At 42.4% G+C, this 25,155-nt stretch overlaps 1 protein-coding gene across 36 annotated transcripts in view; it reads right to left on the bottom strand.

Annotated features, from left to right (window-relative positions):
• Positions 1 to 25,155, bottom strand: part of LOC102286905 (olfactory receptor 2A12) — a 151,219-nt gene that overhangs the window by 109,410 nt on the left and 16,654 nt on the right. For 3 of the 36 annotated variants that reach the window (XR_011463734.1, XM_070368296.1, XM_070368302.1), the window contains exons 3-4: positions 17,090 to 17,222; positions 10,174 to 10,248 (exon numbers count right to left, since the gene is read on the bottom strand). The exons of 24 other annotated variants lie outside the window; for them this stretch is intronic. The gene's annotated coding sequence lies outside the window, so the exon portion shown is untranslated. Of the gene's footprint in view, positions 1 to 10,162; positions 10,249 to 17,089; positions 17,223 to 22,281; positions 22,407 to 25,155 lie in introns of those variants that run through there. 9 more of the 36 variants (XM_070368303.1, XM_070368295.1, XM_070368306.1 and 6 more) reach the window with 6 other exon arrangements.

Genomic DNA, 25,155 nt, shown 5'->3' with positions numbered 1-25,155 from the left:
CCAAAGCATCTCATCCAATGCACTAGAGAGCAGTAAAATGCTCATTTGCCATCTCTCCAGTCTTACTCCCCACCTCTCAGTGGACAAACTAGTGACTCGAATGTCTAGCAACAATTTACACCACATCTGCTCTAGCCGCCAAACCTGTAGAGGTGGCCTTATCTTCTTCCTTCTCCTTCTTCCAGATCATTTGTCTGGATGTGTTACAAGCCTCTCCTCACCCTGTAACATCAGTTTTGGCAGCTGAATATGGGAGGCATTACCAGTAGAGGACGATAGAGGGGCATGTGATGATGGAAGAAGGCATGTACTTAAGGTGGTTCTTCAGTCCTCTGTTCCTGATTACATAGGTGGAGAGCCAGTGGGTTGGTGTGGACCAACTGCAGTCACATACTCAGTCACACATACCCTCTCCACCTAGGGGCCACTTCTATGCAAACTCTAGTATGTGGCTCCACTCCCACCCCCAGCAGCTGACTGTGTATCCCTGTGGCAGTCACACTCTCTTTGAAAAAGTCTGAGATCAACGTAAATAGATACATCCACTATGAAGAACAGCATGGTGGTTCCTTAAAAATCTACTGATGAAAATAAAACTACCATATCCCCAGGAATATCCACTCCTGGATATATATACTGAGAAAAACAGAATTCAAAAAGACAGATGTCCTTTGTTCATCTCCATGTTCACATCCCCGTGTTCACTGCAGTACTACTTACAATAGCCAGGACATGAAAGCAACCTAGACATCCATCCACAGAGAAATGAATAAAAAGATGTGGTACATACATACAACAGAATATTACTCAGCTGTAAAAAGAAACAGAGTTGTGCCACTTACAGAGACATGGATGGACCTAAAAACTGTCACACAGAGTGAAGGAAATCAGAAAGAGAAAAACAAATACCATATAAATCACTTATATGTGGAATCTAGAAAAGTGATACAGATGAACTGATTTGCAAAGCAGAAATAGAGACAAAGATGTAGAGAACAAGTTCTTGGACACTAAGAGGGAAGGGATGGATAGGATGAACTGGGAGACTGGAATTCACATATGTGTAAAACATATAACTAATAAGAACCTACTGTATTAGCTCAGGGAACTCTAGTCAATGCTCTCTGGTGACCTAAATGGGAAGGAAATGAAAAAAGAAGGGATAGATGTATACATATAGCTGAATCAGTGTAAAAGAACCATTCTCTAATTTAAAAAAAATTAATTTAAAAAGACAAAAGAAAAAAAAGAAAAAGAAAAAGTCTGACCTTAGTCTTAATTTTTACGGGAAAAGGAGGGCTGTCAGGAACAAGAGGAAGAAGAAAGCGCTTCTTAAATCTTTAGTCCCTTTATGCTATTCCTCAGCCATAAGGTAGTAGCTGCTTTTTTTTTTTTTCAAATGCTATCCCTGGTTCCCTTAGAGTTATCCCTTTTATCAGTTATCTACCTTTTACTAATTAAAATTCTGTGTATTAAATTTTCCCTGTTCACATTACTGATGTGATGTGTCTCCTGCAAGGATCTTAATTGATACATATGCTAAATCTATGGGGAATGAGATTGATAAGGAACAAAATAATACAGAGCTATAAGCTAACTAGCTATACAGTAGTTCTTAATTACAAAAGTAAAAAGCGATAGCTATCAGTGGAAAAACTGGACAATATCTTAGCTGAGTGATTACAGCTGATACCACCAAAAAGAATCAGATAGATACAATGTGTCTCCATATGTGAAATCCTAACAATACATCATCTATATATTACCCAAGCCAGGGGTCCCCAACCCCAGGTCCCAGACTGATACCTGTTTGTGGCCTGATAGGAACTATTCAGGAGAAGGCAAATGGCACCTCACTCCAGTACTCTTGCCTGGAAAATCCCATGGACAGAAGAGCCTGGTAGGCTGCAGTCCATGGAGTCGCACAGAGTCGGACACGACTGAGCGACTTCACTTTCACTTTCACTTTCATGCATTGGAGAAGGAAATGGCAACCCACTCCAGTGTTCTTGCCTGGAGAATCCCAGGGACGGAGGAGCCTGGTGGGCTGCCGTCTATGGGGTCGCACAGAGTCGGACACGACTGAAGTGACTTAGCAGTAGCAGCAGGAACCATTCCACACAGCAGGAGGAGAGTGGTGGGCCAGCAAGTGAAGCTTCATCTATATGCACAGTCGCTGCCCATCACTGGCATTACCACCTGAGCTCCACTTCTTATCAGATCAACGGTGTCACTAAATTCTCATAGGAGCACAAATCCTACTGTGAACTGTGCATGGAAGGGATCTAGGTTATACGCTCCTTACGGGAATCTTCCCCAAATTATCCCCCACCCCCAGCCCATGGAAAAATTGTCTTCCACAAAACTGGATTCTGATGCCAAAAAAAAAAAAGGTTGGGGACCATGGATTTAAGCCAAAAAAGTAAAACCTGAATCTAATCATGAGGAAATACCAAAGAAACCTAAATTGACGAAATATATGATAAAAGAATTAGTTCCTAATCTTCAAAAAATATCTACCATGATAAGACAACATTGTAAGTTAACTATACTCCAATAGAATTTTTTTTTTTTTTTTAAAGCTATTATGAAAGAACATGAAAAGCAAAGAAATCTATACTAGATGGAAGGAGACTAAAAAAAATCTTAACATCTAATGCAAGATGTAATCCTGGAAGAGGAATTACATTAGTTTGACAATTGATAAAAATAGAATATAAATTAAATTAGTTTAGGTAAGTTAATGTTATATTAATTAATTCAGGAAATGTTAAATTTCCTGAATTTGATAACTACTATATAAGGAGGATGGGCTTCCCTGGTGGTTCAGTGATAAAAAGTCTCCCTGAAATGCAGGAGCTGCAGAAATCTCAGGTTCGATCCCTGGGTTGGGAAGATCCCCTGGAGAAGGGCATGACAACCCACTCCAGTATTCTTGCCTGAGAAATTCCGTGGACAGAGTAGTCTGGTGGGCTATAGTCCATTTGGTCACAACAGAGTTGGCCACAAATTAGCCACTAAACAACAACAACAAAAATATAACAGGATGTCCTCATTCTCTTGCATCTTAGGAACTATTCTCTGAAGTAGAAAAAGGGTAAAGGAACATATCTGCAAATTATTCTCAAATAGTTCTGGAAATTACAATAACAACAATGCTAAAAATTATTCAATTTCTAGGTATGGAACATAAAGGATTTCTTTGCAGTATTCTTTCAGATTTTCTGAATGTTTCAAAACCATTTCCAAAAACAGTTTTTTGAAAAAAATTTAATGTGAAATAAAAGCTTTCCAGACAAACGTAAAGTGAGATTATTTACAGAGAGCTCTTCAGGCAGAAAGAAAGTGACAGAAACACAAATGAAAAAAAAAAATGAAAAGTCCTTCAAGGAAAGGATAAATATAAATTAATAATGAATATAAATGGATAATAAAGTTTTGTGGGATTTGAAACAAATGAAATACTAAAGATTATGGAAACAATAGTGTAAGAAATGGAAGGGATAAATAGAGTTAGTGCTCTATATATTTAGTATAACTGGAGAAATGGTCAAATTAATCACTTGCATTAGACTGTGATAAGTCAGAGATCTATGTTATAATATCTGGAAAAATTAATAAAAGAATAAATAATGTATAGCCAATAACATAAAATAGGAGAAAATTAACTATAAAAATGTTCATTAATCCAAAATAGTGCTTTATTGAGAGAGAAAAAAATCAGACGTAAAACAGGCAGGTCAGTAGGAAATAAACGGAACTTAACTATGTAGGTAATTACTTTAAATGCAAAAGGACTAAGTATTTTCATCAAAGGCATATTTTCAAACTGAGTTTTTAAAACACCCTACACATTATTCACAAAAAATTTACCTGTTCATTCTGAAATATATGAATATATCAAATCAACATGTTGTTTGTCTTAAACTTACACAATGTTATATCAGTTATATCTCAATAAAGCTGGGTGGGAGAAAAGAAACACACTTTAATATAAGGTTATAGATATACTAGGAAGTAAATGTATCATGTAAATATTAGCCAAAACTAACATCATAGCTTCATGAAACATTAGTCAAAATTGATTGTATGGTGCATCATAAATGTAGGCTCAGAAAACTCCAAAGCTTGGAAATCATTCAGAATATACTCTCTAAACCATGGAATTGGTTACAAATTAATTTCAAAATAAATATAATGGGTAAATACCTGACTCCTTTGAAGTTGGCATACATTTCTAAATAAGCTATGGAATAAACAGAAATCAAAATGAAAATTACTATATATTTAAATAAATGATGATGAAAATAAAACATTATCAGTGCTTGGGGGAAGTTTATAGCTTTAAATGTATATGTTAGAATACACTTAAAAGGTTAAAAATTAATCAAATAAACTTTCATCTCAAGAAGCTGGAAAAGGAGCCCCAAATCAAACCCAAAAGAAGTTGAAGGAAGGAACTAATAAAGATAAGAGCAGAAAACAAGGAAATGGTAAACAAACTTACAGTGAAGAAAAATTTACAGAGCTGAAAGTGGATTCTTTGGAATAATATAAAGATCCTTAGCAAGAATGATAAAGAAAAATAAATAAAACACAAATCATCAACATCAGAAATGAAAGGGGAACATTACTATAGATCCTACAGTCATTTAAAAGCTAATTTTAAAAACTACAAACAACTTTATAACAACAAATTTGACACTTAAAATAAATGGACAAATGTTTTAAAAAACACAAATTACCAAAACTGACAAAGGAAAACTAAAACTCAGAAGAGTCTATCGTCTTTCCAAAACACTTAATCTGTAACTGTAAACTTTCCTAGACTGAAAACTCTAGGCCCAGACAGATTAACTGATGAGTTTTTCCAACATTTAAGAGAGGAATAATATCAATCATAACAAGTTTATCAAAGCATAGAAAAAGAGGCAAAGTTTCTCAACTCACTTTATGAGATCAGCATAATCTTAATACCAAAATATAACAAAGACATTACAGGAAGGAAAACTCATAAATTAATTTCTCTCATTGGCATTACTGCAAAATTCATTGTGTGTGTGTGTTAGTCGCTCAATCACGTCTGACTCTTTGCAACCCCATGGACTATAGCCCACCAGGCTCCTCTGTCCATGGGATTTTCCAGGCAAGAATACTGGAGTGGGTTGCCATTTCATTCTCCAGGGATCTTCCCAAGCAAGGACTCAAACTCAGGTCTCCTGCATTGCAGGCAGATTCTTTACTCTCTGAGCCACTGGGGAAGCCACCAAAATTCATTCAGTTAAGTTCAGTTCAGCCACTCAGTCGTGTCCGACTCTTTGCGACCCCATGAATCACAGCACACCAGGCCTCCCTGTCCGTCACCAACTCCCGGAGTTTACCCAAACTCATGTCCATCGAGTTGGTGATGCCATCTCATCCTCTGTCGTCCCCTTCTCCTCCTGCCCCCAATCCCTCCCAGCATCAGGGTCTTTTCCAATGAGTCAACTCTTCGAATCAGGTGGTCAAAGTATTGGAGTTTCAGCTTCAGCATCAGTCCTTCCAATGAACACCCAGGACTGATCTCCTTTAGGATGGACTGGTTGGATCTCCTTGCAGTCCAAGGGACTATCAAGAGTCTTCTCCAATTCAATTCTTCGGCGCTCAGCTTTCTTCACCAAAATTCATTAACAGCATAGTAATAAATTTAATTTAGCACTGTATTAAAAAGGATAAAACATCACAATCAAATTGGGTTTATTACAAGAATTCAAGGTTGGTTTAGCATTTGATATATAATTTAATTCATCTGATAATGAAAGTAAAAGAGAAAAATTATGTGATTACATTAATATATACAAAAAAGCAACCTGCTGCTGCTGCTGCTAACTTGCTTCAGTCACTGCAGATGATGATTGCAGCCATGAAATTAAAAGACACTTACTACTTGGAAGGAAAGTTATGAACAACCTAGATAGCATATTGAAAAGCAGAGACATTACTTTGTCAACAAAGGTCTGTCAAGTCAAGGCTATGGTTTTTCTAGTGGTCATGTATGGATGTGAGAGTTGGACTATAAAGAAAGCTGAGCGCTGAAGAATTGATGCTTTTGAAGTGTGGTGTTGGGGAAGACTCTTGCGAGTCCCTTGGACTGCAAGGAGATCCAACCAGTCCATCCTAAAAGAGATCAGTCCTGACTATTCATTGGAAGGACTGATGTTGAAGCTGAAACCCCAATACTTTGGCCACCTGATGCGAAGAGCTGACTCATTGTAAAAGAGCCTGATGCTGGGAAAGATTGAAGGCAGGAGGAGAAGGGGATGACAGAGGATGAGATGGTTGGATGGCATCACCGACTCAATGGACATGGGTTTGGGTGAACTCCAGGAGTTGGTGATGGACAGGGAGACCTGGCGTGCTGCGGTTCATGGGGTCGCAAAGAGTTGGACACAACTGAGTGACTGAACTGAACTGAACCTCAAAAATTAATCCTGATATATTATAGTTTTAAATGGTAAAATAGAATAATAAATCTTTAGAATCAAATGCAGAAAAATATCTATGTCACCTTGCAATAGGCAGAAATTTCTTAAACAGGGCACATAGAGAAAAAGATGATAAATTATATATTTTATGTAATTACATTATAGATAATTACATATAATTTCATATATATCATTATATACAATTATATACACAGATTATAGTAAAATTAAGAACTTAAAATTTATATCCAGAATAAAAATTCTTTAAAATAAACAAAGGCTACCAAATATAATAATGAGCAAAAGATTTTAAAAGGCACTTCACAAATGAGGCTATCTAAACAGACAGTTATCAAATGAGACTCAGCATCATTAGTCATCCAGGAATTGCAAATTAAGACCACAGCACAACACCACTATACACCCACTAGAATGGCTAAAATGAAAAATACATGGTGTTGGCAACAGTAACCAGAATTTTCTTACACTGCTGATGAGAGTGTATTATTATTGTATTATTAATTATTAATATTAATTAAAATAATATTAACATAATTAACATATAAAATTATTAATGTTATTCCTCTGGAAAACATCTGATGGTATCTCTTAAAATTGAACATATGCATTCCATATTGCTTAGCAATTCTATTCCTAACTATACTTCTCCATACTTATAGACACACATATATATTCTAGGAAAATATTAGTTGTTAGCCCCTCAGTTGTGTCTAACCCCATGGACTGTAGCCCACTGGGCTCCTCTGTCCATGGAATTCTCCAGGCAAGAATGCTGGAGTGGGTAGCCATTCGCTTCAGCAGGGGATCATCCCAACCCAGGGAATTGAACTTGGGTCTCCTGTATTGCAGGAAGATTCTTTACCATCTGAGCCACCAGGGAAGCCCATATTCTTGAGAAGACATGTACAGAAATGTTCAAAATCACTAGAAAAAAGGCCCCCGATAGGGAACTACCCAAGTTTCAATCAACAGTATAATGGATAAAAGCACTGTAGTATGTTTCTATAGAGGTTACCTTTTGGGAGGATAAAACCTCACAGGAGACATCAGGCCATCCTCAGTCTTCACTATCCCCAGGCCTCACTATCCCCAGGCCCAGCTCCTCACCTGACCAATGGACCACCTACATATCCCTCAAAGCCATCCCTTCCTTTGCCCTGGCTTAGGAGCCCAGCATTTCTCACCCATAATCCTGCAGAAGTCCCTCCTTAGTCTCCCTGCCTCTGGACCCTTTTCCTTTAGTACATTCTTCATATGGACTACTTCAAGTTATTGTTCAAAATATAACACTGACCTAGCTGTCTCCTGTTTAAAACCCTTTAAGGGTTCCCAATTCCAGATAATGTTTGACACCCACATAGAACCCCTCCTAAATGACCTACACCCTTCAGACTTCTTTCGCCTCAGCGCCCAACTCTGTCCCTCATCCCATCTTTTCTGTACAACTTCTTTTCCATACAAGCATGCCCAGAGTCATGTATGTCTCTGCCTCTATCACATCTTCAGACCCTTGCCTAGGTCTTTATAAAGCATGGAAGAACACAACCCCTGCATCCTTGCCGCCCACACATACTCTGTTACACACCCAACGTTTATTCCCATATTAGGACTCAACTCATTTATCATCCCATCAAGAAGCCTTCTCAGACCCACTCCATCTCCCAAGCCTTGGTTGGATGCTCTCTCTATTTCTCAGAATCCATTGTGATTATTGGCAAGTTATAACCCTAGTAATCCTAGAAGGTTCTGACATAAAGTTAGAGGTCTAATATCTTGGAAAAAATTTCTCCCTCTCATGTTAACTTTACTCCCACTCATTGAGTTGGAATATCTATAATAAAGTGTGGATAATGGGGTGAGTTTATAATATGCCTTTCAGTAATAAGAATACCTAATGTTTAATGAGCACTTTCTATGTGCCAGGCATTGCTACACTAACTTTATCAAATCCTCCCAACAACTCGTTGAGGTAAGCACTAGTACCTCCACTTTTACAGAGAAAAGAAAACCAAATCATAGAGAGACTAAGTGATTCATTCCAAATTATACGATTTGTATAATGAACCCAGGATGTGAATCAAGGCAGTCTGGTTTCAGAGCCAACTCTTAACCAGAATCTTCTCCTGGTTCCGGTGAACACTCTCTAAGTGGGAAGGGTAAAGAATGCAAACTGCCCCCCTTGCTCCTCAATTTGAGCTTCTTGAGGTTTGGAATGAGATACTATAGAGTCATGGCCTATGTATTACAGCCACCAGATAAGATAGGATAAGACCCCTCCTAGGATAAAGTGCTAAAGTGGCAGCCACAGACGATCTCTCATGATAAAGTTTTCTCCATCTGCTCCCATCACTTGCATGTGGAAAGCTCTGGGGTTGCACTGGAAGCAGAAGGCATCCGTAGCAAGAGACTTGGGGACTGAGTACCATACTAGAACTTAGTAAATCTTTGTAAAAAGCCTCCCTCTTATTAGTCAACCTTGACTTCCATGGGAAGGGGGACATCTTCTAGTGAAAAAAAAAAAGTCTCCTAAGATTCCATTAAGCCAACAGTCTCTGTCCTAATTCACAACAGCCCAGGTCTCTAGGGGACAGGGGAGTGGGAACTAATCATTGTGGTCCTGCTGTCATTGTTGAGGGCTTCTCCCAGCATAACCAGCATTGTCCTTTCATAATGTCTCTTAGCTGTACTTGGAGGCCTGAAGCTCAGGAAATTATTCATTTTCTGTTTCTAGCTCCTAGAACGTGGTTTGGAACAGACGAACCATCCATGCATATTTACTACATGAGCAAATGGAAGAAAAAAGAAGATCTAGGAAGAAAGAATGGGATGTGAGGTTGGGAAGAAAGACAAATGGGGAATGTGGGAGCTGCCTGGAGGGATGTTGGGGCAGAAGCACAGAGAGGACCCAGTGGCCGGGTGACCTGGCTACTGCTGACCTCCAGCCCCCACAGATGCCTGGATCCCACCCATAGCCCCCAGCACAGTGACCACCTCACCCCTCAGGCATTCACAGGTTACAGAGAGACTGTCACTTGTTCTTAAGGGAAAGAGACTGAACAGGAAGTGCCCAGGGCAACTGAGTCCAGTGAGCCAGGATTCCAGGCAACCCAGTCTCCAGAAAAGCACTAGGCTTCTGAGAGATGAAAGGATGAATCCCCTGCCTTCTCTGCATTGCTCAGCTCTTTGCACTTGACCTGACCAGCCCTGGCTCCTGAAGGCCTTCCCTTCCAGGTCCTCATGTGCAGGTAGAGAGAGCCTCGGCCAGCCCAAGTTCTTCCCAATGGGCCAAGCTGCTGAGACTTTATGCCTCCTTACCAGGCTTTCCCTGGGAGAGCAAGGGGAGGGCCACCGCTGCCTTCTGCCACAACAGACCCTATCCCTTGTGGGGATGCCAAGATGGAATTCTCTGAATGCTGTCAACGAGAACCCCACAAGGAAGAAGCCCTTGGGGACAGAGCAGGAGAAAACCACATCCCGGTTGGGGAGGCATAGTGACCTGTCTTTATATTTTTCAAGTACCTGGTCCACTTGCAGAGATCCCAAGAACTGAAGGCTTCATGCGGATTCCTCTCTTCTCACCCAAACCCCTGTGTCCCAACCTGTCAATTAGCCCATGTCTGAGTCACACTCCTATATCTTACTGAACTACCTTGAACAAATCTTACTCCATTCCCCACCAGAACAACACCTTGAACACGATGATACTTATGAGTTGGCCATGGAGAACTACACAGATCTTGAACCAGGTCCTGGAAGACAGCATCTGAAAAGTATCATCAGTCACATGTTACATACAAGGAAGTTGAAGTCCAGTGCAGGCAGGAACCTGCCCAAGGATTCACATCTTCTGAGGGCAGAAACAGAATCTGAATCAGGATCTGTCATGTCCTAGTGACCGTTCTAATAAACTGCTGTTATTCTGAACCTGTTTGCACATCTAAAAACGATAATGATATCTTAATAACCCTAACATTCTGGGGTTGCAGGAGAATTAAATGAGATAACGTGTTGAAAGCCCTGCATAGGTCCTGCCCACGCCTCCCATGACTCAGCTCCTGTCCTGCCTTCTGTCTGGGCCTCGGTTCTCCATTCATTCAGGAAGAGAAGGTTGGATACAGAGGTCCTGCCCAGTCAACCACAGGTCACCGGAGTCAATCACTGACTTTTCAGAAGTGTGTGGAACGGTGTTAAATGAGGTCATTATTAAAGTTAAATTACATAAACAGTAATTAATTCAAGTATGTTAGAAACAAAGCTCAGTGAACCTTGAAAGCACAATGCTGTGTGCAGTAAGTCATGCAGAGAAAGACAAACACTGTATGATCTCACTTACACGTGGAATCTGAAAACATGCAACTCTTAGAGAGTACAGTGTGGCGGCCTGGGGCTGGGGGCAGGAAAATGGAGAGAGGTTGGTCAAATGGGACAAGTTCTCAGTTATAAGATAATAAGTTCTGGGGATCTAACCCTCAATATGGTGACTATCGTTAACAATACTGTACTGTATACTGGAGAGTCGCTATGAGAGTAAAGCTTTAACGTTCTCACTATAAGAGCAGCAACGAAACGGTAGGGGTGCGGTGAAGCAATGCATGCGCTGTGCTGTGCTTAGTTGCTCAGTTGTGTCCAACTCTTTGCAACCCCATGAACTGTAGCCTGCCAGGCTCCTCTGTCCATGGGGATTCTCCTGCAAGAACACTGGAGTGCATTGCCATGCCCTACTCCAGGGGATCTTCCCAACTCAGGGATCAAACACTGGTCTTCCACACTGCAGGCAGATTCTTCACTATCTGAGCCACCAAGGAAGCCCAAAGTAATGCATAAACTAACTTTATCATGGTAACAGTTTCACAATATATACACATATCAGTTCATCACATTGTACAACTTAAACTTACAGAATATTATATGTCAATTAAATCTCGATAATTTGGGGTGAAAAAAGAAAATAAAATTCAATTTACAGGAAAAAAAAAAAAAAACCCAGAGGTTAGAAACAAAAGCCGGGGGACTTCTCTGGTGGTTCAGTGGTTGACACCTTGCCTTTGAATACATGGGGTTCAGGTTTGATCACTGGTCTAGGAGATAAAATCCCACATGCCTTGTGGCCAAAAATCTAAAAAATAAAACAGAAGCAAGATTGTAACAAATTCAATAAAGACTTTAAAAAATTGTCCATATGGAAAAATAATTTTAGAGAAAAAAAACTGAAAACTCTTCACATCTTTATTCTACTACAATCCAGATATCTGTTCTCTGTGTTCTAACAGTTGTTTGAATCTACTGGATTTGTACAGTGGAAATAATCTAATCATGGAGTGCTCTGAACATCTATCCCTAGGTCTGAGTTCAGTGATATCATGTTTGCTTGAAATCTGGCCATGACGGGTGTATCTACTCAACACAGAATCCAGAAAACAGTATAAGTCAGAATTCTTCCCCACCTCCCAGAATTTATCGCTAGATGCTTCCCAGCACACTGCTGCTTCCAGTCCTGAGTCCTAAGGACTCAGACTGCATCCAGACGTCTCAGGATGACCTAGTGCTGGAGGCTTCCAACTCTGCTATTGCCAGGGGTTGGGGGAGCCAGCAATGAGCGACCCTCATCCAGGAGGAGCCCAGCCCAGCAGCTCAGACCCTCTCAGCCCAGTCCTCTTGCCTGGCCCTGGCAGAGGCTCCCAGACAGCGAGACACAGCCTGGCACTGTCCTCTGGACCCTCGCCAGCCTCCTCACAGCCCTCAGCAGGGCTGACCATGGCACATGGAAGACCAGCTCTGCACTCAGGGAGCTCCCAGGCCCCACTGGCTCCCACCTTTAGGGATGAAGCCCAAGCTCACTCAAAGCCTACTTTGCACAGGCCTTGGGAGGCAGGGATTTGACAGATAAGAAAACAGTGTCAGAAAGAGTAAGAAACTTCTCCAAACAAGATCAGAAAGGCTGATAACAGGAGGAGCCCAGAAGCACATGGAGGCCACTGCTACCCCCACTTGGCTCTGTCTTCTGAGGCAAGGTTCAGTTTCCATTTCCCTAAAATGCAGAAGACGCTTTTCTTCTCTCACAGGTGATGATGCAGATCCAGTGATGGTACACGTGAGCCCGATGCTCAGCACAGAATAACCACTTCATGAAAGTTAGTCCCCTCCCTGTGTCTACTTCCTGATCCCCCTTCCCATTCCTTCTTCCTGGAATCACAACTTACAGGGAGGGGACACATTTCCTCCTTCATGGCATCTCTGATCCACTGTGTGCCCCTGAACTGTCCCTGGGGTTAGGAGTACCTGAGGATTCCATCCGGGTACTTCAGGTTCCTTGGGCAGGGGGGTTAGGGGGCTGGCAGGGGCGGACTCTGATCCCAGGGCTCCCTGCAATCCTCAGCTCTTCCTCAGACTCAGCTACAGTCTCAGAGGACTAAACTGTGGGAGTCTTCTCCTGTTCCCCAACTCCCTCAACCCATACATACACATACATCTTCCAGCCTGATGCGCCCAGAGATTCAGGAAGGAGAGGGAGTTGGGTCCAGGACTCATGACAGATGAAAACTTGCCCTGTCAATCCTTCTGTTGAGAACAGGAATGGCAATTATAACCAACTCTTCCCTGAGCCAATGCCCTAAGCCCTCTTCCCCCATGTCACTGACCCTCACTTCTGCTCAGAAGAGGTAAGCCAGGCAGGACCTATCTGTCCATTGGATGGATGAAGAAACTGAGGTCCAAGGAGATGCAGTGACTTGCCTGAAGTCAGAAGCAATCCAAGAGCATAGATAAGATGAAACTCAGGCCATCCTGTCTCCTTAAATGACAGAATTACTTAAAGACTGCCAAGCTTCATCCTACCCTCCATATCCCAGTAAAGTGATGTGACCTGGAAGAAATGAAGGTGAAAGCAAAAGTCGCTCAGTCATGCCCAACTCTTTGCAACCCCATGGACTGTGCAGTCCATGGAATTCTTCAGGCCAGAAAACTGAAATGGGTAGCCGTTCCCTTCTTCAGGGGAACTTCCCAACCCAGGGATCAAACCCAGGTCTCCCACATTGCAGGCAGATTCTTTATCAGCTAAGCCGCTTGGGAAGAATACTAGAGAGGGTAGCCAATCTCCTCTCCAGCAGAAGAAATGAGGGATTTGGCTAAAACCATGCAACTAGATAATGTTGCTGGCCAAAATCTTGGCTTTGTCTTCCAAAGCCAAATTAAAAAATACAGAGACAGGGTTTGAAGGAAATAGAAAGGTGGCTTTAGTTCTCATCCAGCAGAGAGGGGAACGCAGTAGGCTCCTGCTTGTAAGACTCCCCTCCAATAAGAAATCTAGGGGCTTATATAAGATAAAAGCTTGCAGTCAGGAGTTAATGATGAGGAACAAAGGTGTGAGGGTCTTGTCTTCTTCCTCTTGTATTGTTTCAAAAACAGTCATAGGCTGGCACAGTAACCCAGTAATTGAGTCTGGCAGTTTGGTCACCTCCTTTCTGACATGTTAAAAAGAAAAATGTCAAGGCTGTAGATTGTTACCCTGCTTATTTAACTTATGTGCAAAGCACATCATGCAAAATGCCCAGCTGGATGAATCACAAGCCAGAATCAAGATTACTAGGAGAAATACCAATAACCTCAGATATGCAGATGATACCACCCTAAAGATAGAAAGTGAAGAGGAACTAAAGAGCCTCTTGTTGAAGGTGAAAGAGGAAAGTGAAAAAGCTGGCTTAAAACTCAAAAAACAAAGATCATGGCATCCAGTCCCATCACTTCATAGGAAATAGATGGGGAAAAAATGGAAAAGGTGACAGACTTTTAGAAGGTGACTGCAGCCATGAAATTAAAAGATGCTTGCTGTTTTGAAGAGAAGCAATGACAAACCTAGACAGCATATTAAAAAAACAGAGACATCACTTTGACAACGAAAGTCTGTATAGTCAAAGCTATGGTGTTTTACAGTACTCATGTACAGATGTGAGAATTGGACCGTAAAGAAGGTTGAGTGCCAAAGTTTGATGCTTTCCAACTGTGGTGCTGGAGAAGACTCTTGAGAGTCCCTTGGACAGCAAGGAGATCAAACCAGCTAATCCTAAAGGAAATTAACCCTGAATATTTATTGGAAGGACTGATGCTGAAGCTAAAGCTCCAATACTTTGGTCACCTGAAGTAAAGAGCTGACTCATTGGGAAAAATCCTGATGCTGGGAAAGATTGAGGGCAAGAGGAGAAGAGGGCAACAGAGGTTGAGATGGTTGGGTGACATCATCAACTCAAAAGACATGAACCTGAGCAAACTCTCGGAGATGGTGAGGGCTTGCCTGATAGCTCAGTTGGTAAGAATCTGCCTGCAATGCAGGAGACCTGGGTTCAATTCCTAGGATGGGAAGATTCCCTGGAGAAGGGATAGGCTACCCACTCCAGTATGCTTGGGCTTCCCTTGTGGCTCAGCTGGTAAAGATTCCACCTGCAATGCCAATGGCACCCCACTCCAGTACTCTTGCCTGGAAAATCCCATGGACAGAGGAGCCTGGTAGGCTGCAGTCCATGGGGTCGCTAAGAGTCAGACACGACTGAGCGCCTTCACTTTCCCTTTTCACTTTCATGCATTGGAGAAGGAAATGGCAACCCACTCCAGTGTTCTTGCCTGGAGAATCTCAGGGACGGGGGAGCCTGGTGGGCTGCTGTCTATGGGGTCGCACAGGGTCAGACACGACTGAAGCGACTTAGCAACAGCAGCAATACCAGAGACCTGGGTTTTACCTCTGGGTTAGGAAGATCCCCTGGAGAAGGGAAAGGCTGCCCACCCCAGTATTCTGATCTAGAGAATTCCACAGACTGTATAATCCTTGGGGTCGCAAGAAGTCGGACACAACTGAGCGACTTTCACTTCAAAGGAGATAGTGAAGGACAGGGAGGGCTGGCGTGCTGCAGCCCATGGGGTCACAAAGAGTCAGACACAACTGAGTGACTGTGTCAACAACAACGAATAAGAGGGAGAGTGCTATAAGTTGAGCACCAGATACAGGGTGTATTTAGCAGAGTCAAAGGGTAATCGGTGAGAAATGTAGCTCCTGTAGATAGAAGGGCAGAAAGGTAAACTTAGTTACAGACGTGCAGAGTTAGAAGCAGTTAAATAAAAAACTAGGAATGTTCAGTCTTGCTCACTGGTCTCTTTATCTTCTTTGTTCTCAGGAAAAGGAAAGAAAATTCATTCCTCTTTTTTTCTCCTTTTCACTGCAACAATAATGCAATAATGGGAGAGCCAGCAACAGAGCCCGGCGCGACTAAAGTCTAATATCTGAAGACTAAAGACTAAAGTCTAATATCACAGACTTTAGTGCTTGAGTCTATGGCTCCACCTGAACTCTAACTGAAATTCTTCCTGCTGTCCCAGAGTTTGTTGTGATTACAGGTGGCATTGGGCCAGCTGAGGGGTTGGAATGAGGGAGAAGACTAGACTCTGTATGCTGAATTTTGAGCCAGGTGAGCCCACTGGCCTCAAGGAGAAGAGGGTGGGCTGCCAAGAGAGGAAAAGCTAGGGCTGTGGCAATCCTAATATCCAGGGACTCTCTGTAATTAGCCCCAGGCTGAGAGTGCCTCTGGGAGGGACTCTGTGAAAATTAGCTTTCCTTTGCTAAGACAGGTGCCCCAGAAACTTCTTTGGATTTAAGTCTGCAGCAGGAGCTGAGGGAAATGGCAGGAGGTGGTAATGATCAAAAGCGTCTTAGTGGTCCTTTGGGACATCTTCACACACAGAGCTTTTTCTTTTATGTGTGAAAAAGCTTTTCTGACCAGGCCTTTTCTCACCAAGTCTTCTCAGCACACCTGGGAGGGAGGTGTAATGGTCCCCATTTCACAGGTGATGGTGATGATGACAAACTCTTACTGAAGCCTTGCCATGGGCCAAGTCCTGAGGGAGTCATAGATGTTGGTTTTGGTCATTTCAGTGCTCAAGTCATAAAGGGCCTTCAAGGTCAACATGTCCAGTTCCTTACTCTCTTTTACAGCCATGAAAATTAAAGCTCAGAGAAGCAAAGTCATTGGCCTGCTTGAGGTACTTAGGCAATCAGAACCTAGAAGTCCTGCCTCCCAGCCATGGACTCATTCCATTGACCCATGCTCCTTCCTCTCCTTTGCTCTCTAGGAATTTAAGAAAGACCTGCTCATCTGTCTAGTAATAATGAGTTAATGTAGGTATCTTATCATGCATGCCTGCCCTCAGCATCTTCATTCCTGGGGTTTGCATCCCCCAAGACTATAAATCTTGTGTGAGCCAATGAAAGTACATGTCAGTCAGACAAGCAAATAGGATAGTAATAACAATGATAAGAACAACAACAAAAAATGATTATCATAATTATAATAATAATAATTCATGCTCAGTTGTGTCTGGCTCTTTGTGACCCCTGGACTGTAGCCCTCCAGACTCCTCTGTCCATGCAATTCCCCAGGCAAGAATAGTGGAGTGGGTTGCCATTTCCTCCTCCAGGGGATCGTCTCCACCAAAGGATCTAATCTGTGTCTCTTGCATCTCCTGCGTTGGCAGGCGGACTCTTCACCCTCTGGGCCACCTGGGAAGCCCATAACAATAACAGCAGAACCTTACAGGTACTGTTTCTTATATGCTTTACTTACAGTAATCTATTTAATATTCAAACGTCTCAAGATGACGTCAAATTGCAATTCAATGACATCACTGTTTTGTCCACCAGCGGAAACACTCTCTACTAGGGTATGAAGATCTCCAAGTTAGCAGAGGTCAGAGTTCCTGGGAGAGGGAACAAATATTCTGTGAGTTATTGGGTGTAAGACTAAGAGCATCCACTCCCATTTCCAGGGTCCGTGCATTCTAGCTATGGGAGAACCAGTGTCATATAGTCACTGACTCAAAGTATAAACTTCATCACTTTATTTCTTACTTTTATTTTTTTTATTTATATTATTTTGGGCTGCACTGGGTCTTTGTTGTTGCACAGGCTTTCTCTAGTTGCAGAAAGCGGGGCTACTGTCCAGCTGCAGTGCATGGGCTCTTCATTGCAGTGGCTGCTCCTGTCGTGGAGCAGTCTCCAGGAGTTGCCGCACAGGAGCTCATTCGTTGTGACTCTTGGACCCTAGAACTTGGCAGGTGTCAGTAGTTGGGGGTGCAGGCTCAGAAGTTGCAGCTCATGGGGTCTCGAGCATGGCCTTGGTAGTTGTGGCTCATGGGCTTAGTTGCCACATCATGGCATGTGGAAAATTCCCAGACCAGGGGTCAAACCTAAGTCCCCTGCATTGGCAGGCTGACTCTTACTCACTACACCACCATGGACGTCCCATGCTCGCTTTAAAGGAGTATGTAAGACAGGGGCCTATTCCTTCAAGGCATTGTTACCTGCAAACAGCAATAACGGAGTCTTAATAAGCCATTCTACCTTTCAGTTAGGGCAGTTTATTCTAAGTGTTAGAAGTTACATAAGGCCATTGAGTCTATGAGACCAAAGCTGTAAAATGAGTTCTTTGACCAGATGCAATGCTGTGGGGGTTCCTTGATAGTGGCCTGGGCACTCTGAATTCATAAATAATGATGCTAGCAAAAGGTCTATAATCAGGGGAAGAAAAGCATATCTAGAATCTACCTGTTCCTATGAAGACAGATCACTGCCCCCTCCATGATGAAAGAGATCCAATATAATCATGTGCCGGCCTGCTCTCCTGGGGAATGGTGCCATATAGCTGACCTCTGCTATCTGCTGAAGAAGCACTCATCAGCAGTGGTAGCCAGGTCAGCCACAGAAAAGGGAAGTCCATGCACTGAGCCCACGTGGACAGCTTCCATCCTTGCCTTCACCGACATTTTGTTCACGTGCCTACTCAGTAAGTGTCTGGGGAGAAAGCCTGAATGACATCCAGAAAGCGTGTCATTTTTCCCCCCTGATTTATCTCTTCTGTAGCTGATACCCTTTCATGAACATTCATGTGGGACACACACAGCTGATGTCCACTTGGAAGTTCATCCACATACGTCTCCCCTCTCCCCAAACTTTCTCGCTACCAATCTCTGAATCTTGTTATGGAGTAGTTATTTAATAGCTTTCTCTTGTTTTCTTATTTTCCTATGCAAATTAGCTGGTTTAAACATTCTATCTTTAAAAGTTTTAACTTTGGTAATCTACATTTCCCTAAGAAATTATCCATTTCATCTAGTCTGCAATTTTATTTGCATAGGGATCAGCAAACAGAGAAAGCAGAGTTGTGGGACTTAAGTTTCGTGCACAGCAAAACACAGCATATAAGTGGTAGTTTACCAATCTGCCCATTTACCAATCTACCAACCAATTTAATGATGTCAGACCTTGAGATCATTAGTGTAGAAATGGGTCAAAGGGGCAAAGAATTTGGAGAGGCTGACATTTCAGTTTAGCAGCAAAGTATTTCCCCCAAAGAGATGACCCGAGTCCCACCAGACAGAATGGTGTTATGACCCACTTTGCTGTTTTCTTTGTTCAAGGGAACAGGGGGAAAAATAAAAAATAAAAATAAAACAAAAGCCAACAACTCTCATAAAGTCCAAGTTAACAGAGAATTAATTAATAACATTTTTAACCTTAAGTATCTATACACTATATACTCCCAAGTGTCTATACACTTTCTAAGAACGGCTGGTTTGTGGACTGTAAATGTCCATGAGGGCAAGGGCTGTGACTTCCTGTCACCAGTGCCAGGGATCGGTGACAACAGTTGACAATCAATGGCCCCCATCAGTGGACTGCAAGCAAAGACAGTGGTACAAGTAGTTTAAAATGTTGATAACTTCCTTGATTTCTCCCCTTTCCACCTACAAGCCAAGCTATCAGATGCTCTTACTTCTTCCCTCAAAACATCTTTCAGCATCTCCCCGCTCACTGCCACCATCAAGTCTAGCACCTTCAGAAATTACACCTAGCTCTCCTCTACTGAGTGTTCCTCTTCAGTCCAATCCCCTCATTGATACTCTACAAATGCTGTGTTACCCTCTCTTGTCTACTCCATTCCTTATCCCTCATTCTTAAAAATTAAGGTTGCTTCTATTTAAGGTAAAATCTATCATCCTGAATTACAAACTCTCTTACTATCTGTCCTAAATGAAAGAAAAATAAACCTCATCACACTTTAGCCACAAGACTCATCTCCCCATTACCCTGGTCCCTGGGACCAGGTAGACTTTGCCACCAGGTAGACTTTGCACCTTCTGGAAGGAACTCCAAAAACCAGGAAGACCTCCTCCCCATTATCCAGGCAGTCCCCTTCTCCACAAAGATAAAGCAGGAAACTTTCAATAGTTGGAAGTCCCTTCCACCAGCCACATAGCTTCCTATCCTTTCCTCAGATGGAGGGAACACCAACAGCCCATGGGACCCTTCACTTTCTGCCTGAAACCCTCTGGAACTGCTGTCTGGAACTTTGCCACATCATTGATGCCGCAGAACACATCCATTCAAATCAACACCGAGCCCAGCCCTGTTATAACTCTCAGTAAGTGCTTTGGAACCATCAATTCAGTTCAGTTCAGTCACTCAGTCGTGTCCGACACTGTGCAACCCCATGAATCGCAGCACGCCAGGCCTCCCTGTCCATCACCAACTCCTGGAGTTCACTCAGACTCACGTCCATCGAGTCAGTGATGCCATCCAGCCATCTCATCCTCTGTCGTCCCCTTCTCCTCCTGCCCCCAATCCCTCCCAGCATCAGAGTCTTTTCCAATGAGTCAACTCTTCGCATGAGGTGGCCAAAGTACTGGAGTATCAGCTTTAGCATCATTCCTTCCAAAGAAATCCCAGGGCTGATCTCCTTCACAGTGGACTGGTTGGATCTCCTTGCAGTCCAAGGAACTCTCAAGAGTCTTCTCCAACACCACAGTTCAAAAGCATCAATTCTTCAGCACTCAGCCTTCTTCACAGTCCAACTCTCACATCCATACATGACCACAGGAAAAACCATAGCCTTGATTAGATGGACCTTTGTTGGCAAAGTAATGTCTCTGCTTTTGAATATGCTATCTAGGTTGGTCATAACTTTCCTTCCAAGGAGTAAGCGTCTTTTAATTTCATGGCTGCAATCACCATCTGCAGTGATTTTGGAGCCCAAAAAATTAAAGTCTGACACTGTTTCCACTGTTTCCCCATCTATTTCCCATGAAGTGATGGGACCGGATGCCATGATCTTCGTTTTCTGAATGTTGAGCTTTAAGCCAACTTTTTCACTCTCCACTTTCATTTTCATCAAGAGGCTTTTTAGTTCCTCTTCACTTTCTGCCATAAGGGTGGTGTCATCTGCATATCCGAGGTTATTGATATTTCTCCCGGCAATCTTGATTCCAGCTTGTGTTTCTTCCAGTCCAGCGTTTCTCATGATGTACTCTGCATAGAAGTTAAATAAGCAGGGTGACAATATACAACCTTGAGGTACTCCTTTTCCTATTTGGAACCAGCCTGTTGTTCCATGTCCAGTTGTGATATTATAATTTCCTTACTGTAAACCTCTCCATGTATCTGTCTTGGTTTCCATGGGGCCTGGTACTGGTTGGATCCATCTTAATGAATGCTCAAGAAATATTGGAATTGACTCATCCCACGATCTGGGTCACCAATGATGCATGAAAGAAAGTTGGATGCCCGTGCTAAGTCTCAGGCTCAGAGCCCCAAGTAGGCTGCACCCAAGCAATAACATTTATTCTTCTATGCTTTTCTAATATATTTTAGGGTTCACAGAAGATTCACAAGTTTTTCTTGTGAGAAGAATCACACAAGATTCACAAGTGAATTCACAGAAAATTCACAAGTCACTCCACCTACTGTGACATAGAATGGCATTACCAACTCAACAGACATGAGTTTTATCAAACTCCAGGAGACAGTGAAGGCCGGGGAAGCCTGGGGTGCTGCAATTCATGGGGTCGCAAAGAGTCAAACATGACTTAGTGACTGAACAATGAAAAAATATAATTTTATATAGGATATTGCCATAAGTTGTATTTTTCTCCTATGCATACATATTTTACTCACATGGTTCCATGCTGTATATTCTTTGCATTAACCTGTTGTATAACATATTATTCTATTTTTTTCTGATTATTCTGTCAGATTCTTCAAAAAAAACGTATTAAAACATTAGGGAGGGAGGTGGGAGGCAGATTCAAGAGGGAGGGGACATATGTATACCTATAACCGATTCATGTTGATGTATGGCAGAAACCATCACAATATTGTAAAATAATTATCCTCTAATTCAAAAAAATTTTTAAGGGAAAAATGAATTAAAACATTAACAAATGTTTGAGAGTATTAATACAAATCATGTGTTAATATTTCAGCCATTATTCCTTTTTCTCAGTCATAAGACTGGCATTTCCAGATAAGACCTCCTCCTTCAGGCCGGATCCAAGAATCAAATGGCAGAAGATCACAGTCTACTTACAACTGACATGGAAAATGAACAATAAATGAACTTTCACTGTTGTAAGCCACTAAGACTAGGGAGCTATTTCTCATTGCACCATAATGTAGCAAGTTGATCAAGATAGCCATGTTAGTTTCATTTCCCACCTTTGTTCAACTGACCAAATACTACATTGGTTCACATGTATAATGTTGGTTTCATACATTATAGATACTCCACCTTTTCTCGATATTGGGCATTCTATCTTAGATTCTGCCTGTCTTCTAATTCAACAGATCACTCTACTCTTACCCATCACTTTGAGAAAAGCCCCCTTGATGTTCTTGTTCCTCAGACTGTAGACCACAGGGTTGAGGAGGGCAGAGAAGACATTATAAAAGAGTGAGATCTGCTTGTCTCGCTCAGGGGAATACCTCGAATTGGGCTTCATGTAGATGTAGATGGCTGGAGCATAGAAGAATGTGATCACAGTCAGGTGGGAGGCACAGGTGGAGAAAGCCTTGCAGCGGGCCTGCATGGACTTAATCTTGAAAATGGCCTGGGAAATACAGATGTAGGAGGCCAGAATGAGTGAGAGTGGGGCAACAACCATGAAGACACTGATGACCGAATCCACCATTTCAATGACATGAGTATCCACGCAAGCCAAATTTCGTACTGAAGGGCCTTCACAGAAGTAGTGGTTGACCATGTTGGGCCCACAGTATGGCAGTCTCATGGTGAAAAAAGTGTGGATCAGAGAGAAGAAGAAACCACAGGCCCAGGTCCCAGCTGACAGTCGTGTGCACAGGCCCCAGCTGAGGATGACAGTATAACGCAGTGGATAGCAGATGGCCACATACCGGTCAAAGGCCATGACGACAAATAAAATGCACTCAGTCAGGCCCACGGCACCAAAGATGCACATTTGTAGCCAACAACCAGCAAAGGAGATGGTCTGAGATCGAGAAAGAAGATGCACCAGCATCTGGGGCACAGTGGTGGTGACACAGCCCATATCCAGCAGGGAGAGGATACAGAGGAAGAAGTACATGGGAGTGTGGAGATGCGTGTCCAGGCATATCAGGGTGATGATGAGCCCATTGCCAAGGACTGAGCTCAGGAAAAGAAGAAGGAAGGCACTGAAGAGGGCCCTGTTGGTCGTGGGGTCACTGGAGAAGCCACGCAGGATAAATTCAGAAACCCAGCTTTGGTTCTGCCCTGGAGGCATCCACATGGTGGGCCTATAGGAGAATCACATTAATTTAAATGCCATCTAAAATATGATAGTTTAGTAAGATCTGGCGGCAGAAGCTCTGGGATTTTAATTTTGAGCCCACTGCTCATTTAGTGCCTTGCAGTTACTTAACCACTCTAAGCCTCAGGCTCCTCATCTATTCAGTTCAGTTCAGTTCAGTCCCTCAGTCGTGTCCGACTCTTTGCGATCTCATGAACTGCAGCACACCAGGCCTCCCTGTCCATCACCAACTCCCAGAGTTTACCTAAACTCATGTCCATTGAGTTGATGATGCCATCCAACCATCTCATCCTCTGTCATCCCACCATCTCATCCTCTGTCATCCCTTTCTCCTCCTGCCCTCAATCTTTCCCAGTATCAGGGTCTTTTCAAATGAGTCAGTTCTTCGCATCAAATGTGGCTAATAACACTCCGGAAGCTGGTGATGGACAGGGAGGCATGGCATGCTGCAGTCCATGGAGTCTCAAAGAATCAGACAGGACTGAGCAACTGAACGGAATAACACTCATCTCTCAGGGTTTTTAGGAAGATTTGGGATGATGTATATGAAGTATCTCATATTAACACAATGCCTTAAAACCCTAAATAGTAGTAAATGCCCATTTGCAATCTCCCCAGTCTTACTCCCCACCCCTCAGTGGATGAACTGGTCACTCAAATGTCTAGCAACAATCAATTTACAGCTATCCACTCCAGCCCCCAAACCTGCAGAAATGGCCTTCCCTTCTGCCTTAGAGATCATTTGTCTGGATGTGCTACAAGTTTCTCCTTACCCTGTAAACTTGTCTCTTTAGCAGATGACAGTGGGAGGCATTTCCAATAGAGGGAGATACCAGGGCAATGAAATGATGGCAGCAGGAAGGCACTTAGGTTGGGACTTCAATTCTCCTTCCTTAGTTACTCAGGCGGAGAGCCAGCTGATTGGTGTGGACCAGTCATGGTCACATACTCAGGCTACACACACTCTCCCCACCCAGTGGCCACTTCTAGGAGAGCTCTGGCCTGTGGCTCCATCCCTACTCCCAGTAACAAACTGTATTCTTGTGGCAGTCACACCCTCTTTGAAAAAGTTTGAGCTCAGTCTTTTTTTCTCTGGTGGAGGAAGATAGGAGAAGAGCAGGAGGAAGGAGGGAAGTATCTTCTAAATCCTTAGCCCCTGTGTATTCTTCTTAAGCCACAAGGTAGAAGCTCCTTTATATATAAATTTATATATATATATATATATTCCTATTTCTAGATCTCAGAGACTTCTCTTTATCCCTTTCAGCAGTTTTACCAGTTAAAATTTTACCAGTTAAAATTCTATGTATTAAATTTTCCCTGTTCACATTACTGTTGTGTTCTGTCTTCTGCCAGGATCCTAATTGATGCAGACGCTAAATCTATGGGGATGGAATTTGATAAGGAATAGAATTTACACAGTTACAAGACATCTATCCATAAAGCAATTACAAAAGTAAAAAGTGGTAGCTATCAGTGGAAAAACTGGACAACATCTTAACTGAGTGATTAAAATTAATGTCACCAATAAGAATCAGATAGACATTATGTGTCTCCATATGTGAAAATCTAACAATATATCACCTACATATTTTCAGCCAAAAAAAGCAAAATCTAAATCTGATCATGAGTAAACATCATAGAAACCTACATTGAGGAATATTCTATAAAGTAATTAGCTTCTGATCTTTAAAAAATAACTGTCATGAAAGGCAAAGAAGGCTAAGAATGTATAATAGACACAAGGCAATTAAAAAATAACAACTAATGCAAAAGTAGACCTGCCAGGGGGAATGCTACAAATAATATTAATATTAGTTTGACAATTGATAAAACTGGAATATGAGTTAGATTAGTTTAGATAAGTGCATCGGTGTTACAATCCCTGTGGTTGATAGCTACTATATAAGAGAATGGGCTCCCCAGGTGGCACTAGTGGTAAATGCAGGAGGCGTAATAGACAGGGTTCAATCCCTGGGTTGGGAAGATCTCCTGGAGGAAGGCATGGCAACCCACTCCAGCATTCTTGCCTGGAGAATCCTACGGACAG

The sequence above is a fragment of the Bos mutus genome, chromosome 3, assembly GCF_027580195.1.
Source record: "Bos mutus isolate GX-2022 chromosome 3, NWIPB_WYAK_1.1, whole genome shotgun sequence".
In the NCBI taxonomy this organism is placed as follows: Eukaryota; Metazoa; Chordata; class Mammalia; order Artiodactyla; family Bovidae; genus Bos; species Bos mutus.
This window is presented reverse-complemented; position numbering and strand designations above follow the sequence as displayed.